The sequence below is a fragment of the Saccostrea echinata genome, unplaced genomic scaffold (assembly GCF_033153115.1).
Source record: "Saccostrea echinata isolate AGI-Se365-2 ecotype Australia unplaced genomic scaffold, CSIRO_AGI_Sech_v1 ptg000001l, whole genome shotgun sequence".
In the NCBI taxonomy this organism is placed as follows: Eukaryota; Metazoa; Mollusca; class Bivalvia; order Ostreida; family Ostreidae; genus Saccostrea; species Saccostrea echinata.
In genome coordinates this window covers 39,661,665-39,663,783 of record NW_026889750.1, presented here as the reverse complement: position 1 = coordinate 39,663,783, position 2,119 = coordinate 39,661,665, and the positions used below count along the sequence as shown (strand labels likewise).

General features: G+C 35.8%; 1 pseudogene; it reads right to left on the bottom strand.

Annotated features, from left to right (window-relative positions):
• Window positions 1-354: 354 nt before the first annotated feature.
• On the bottom strand, window positions 355-1,803 carry LOC133179312 (uncharacterized; annotated as a pseudogene).
• Between the last annotated feature and the right edge of the window lie 316 nt (window positions 1,804-2,119).

Here is a 2,119-nt window from a genome sequence, read left to right as displayed (position 1 = left end):
TGATGTGTAATAGAGTATACATTTTTAGGAGTATAATTATAACCTTGAAAATTTTGAAAAAAATTGAAAATATTACTTGATATCTCAGTACAGACTTATGCATCTATCAAGAACAACCTAAAGATACGTACAAGAAGTATGCACATGTGATACATGGCTACTAATCATTACAAATTCTCGTAACTATTACTTAAAACCTCAGTACAGAATAATGCATGGACATCAGAGCAACATAAAAGATATGTACAAGAACTATGCACATGTGATACATTAAACTAATTATTTACAAATTTCTCAACACGTATTTCATCATAAACAAGTACTTGAGATCCTTATAATGACAGTAACATAAACATTTCCTTCATTGAATACATCATACACATTTCATCATTGAAAACACATAGCTTTCTGTGCACGTGATAACGTTACATCGTCGGTACGAATATATCTGCTGTAACAGTCTGAGCTCCATCTACCGAGTGTTTTTATCATATGGTCATCAACTTTGCCAGAGGCAGCAGACATAGCTGCCCCGATCCTAAATGAATGTCCATTAAAGTTTTTGTCATCATATCCTAACACTTTAAGTAGCTGTTTGAGTTTGTCGATAAAATAATTTCGCGTCAGTGGGTTTCCACTTTCATCAACAAATAAAGCTGGAGTTCTGTTACCGTTGATCCTTGATTTTCTTAACTTTAAGTATTCTATCATAGATTTAACCGGACACACTAATTTGTCAGTTTTGAAAATCCTGATGTTAATTCCTTTTCGAAACGGATCAGTTTTGGAGGTCTTCAAGACCAAAGAGAATGCACTCATAGTATCGTCCATAAGTATGTCTACAACATTCAAAGTATCCTCTTCTTTATTATTCTGCACGGTAAATTCCCCACACCTAAGAACGCAAAGAATGCTAGAGAGAAGGCGGCCATGAGCATTGCGTCGATGAATTTGTCAAACATTCCACGCAGTAGTAATTTATGCATTTGTAATAAAATGTCATAAGTTATAGGACGTCTTTTTTCTTTTTGACTGCTCTGTTTCTGAATGCCTCTTAATACTGCCTGTAGTTTTTGGCAACTGTCATTTGAAGTGCACAAAGGATTAGGCACACCGGTTTTAACGTAATGAAATCTTATTGCTGCTAGATACAGTTTTATTGTACTGTGGCTTAGATTTAGAGCTTTAAAACAGTGTGTTACAAAATATATCAAAATCTGTTCTGACACAGGAGGTGGACAGAAATCATCTGCTGCAATTCCAATAGATGACAAGAAATGACAAAATGTATTAAATCCTACTTTGTAAGCGCTTTTGGTATTTTTACTTAAAGATAATTCACAAAGTTCCTCTGCCTGTTTTGCTAATAAAGGATAAGCTCCTGGAGAGATGGAATTTCTACTGGGTGTGCTGATGCCAGTGGAGCTGCTTGCCTGAATTTGGTCATCTGAAAACGAGATAAAGAGTCTGCTATTACGTTTTTCTTTCCAGGTACATGATCGCATAGAATAATAAAATTATCACAAGCTGATCTCCATGTTAATTTTCTTAGTAATTTCATAATCATTGGTGACTTAGATCTACGTTTCTTGATAATTTGTACTGTAGCTAAATTGTCACACCAGAATTTGATTCTTTTGCCTGACCATTCATGACCCCATATTACTGTAGCTACAACAATTGGGTATAATTCTAATAATGCCATAGAGAGTGGGTCATTTCCTAAATCACTGATCTCGCTTGGCCATCTTCCTTGAAACCACTTTCCACTGTAAAATCCACCAAATCCGTGGTTTGACGAGGCATCTGTATACAATGCAATGTCGGTAGCACATGTCACATTTTCCTCCAGGAAAAACGATTTTCCATTCCACTGTCTAAGAAATGTCTCCCACATGGCAAAATCTTGTCTGCATTCTGCAGTCAAATTCACATGATGGTGCAGTTCTGACACGGTATAAGCTAATGTAAGTAGATATGATGTAAATGATCTTCCTGCTGGTATTACTTGTGCAGCAAAGTTGAAATGACCTAAAACACATAGAAGTTCACGTTTAGTGCACGAACGTTTTGCCTTGAGATTGTTTATGAGAGAGAAAATGCGTTCAACTTTCTCCAA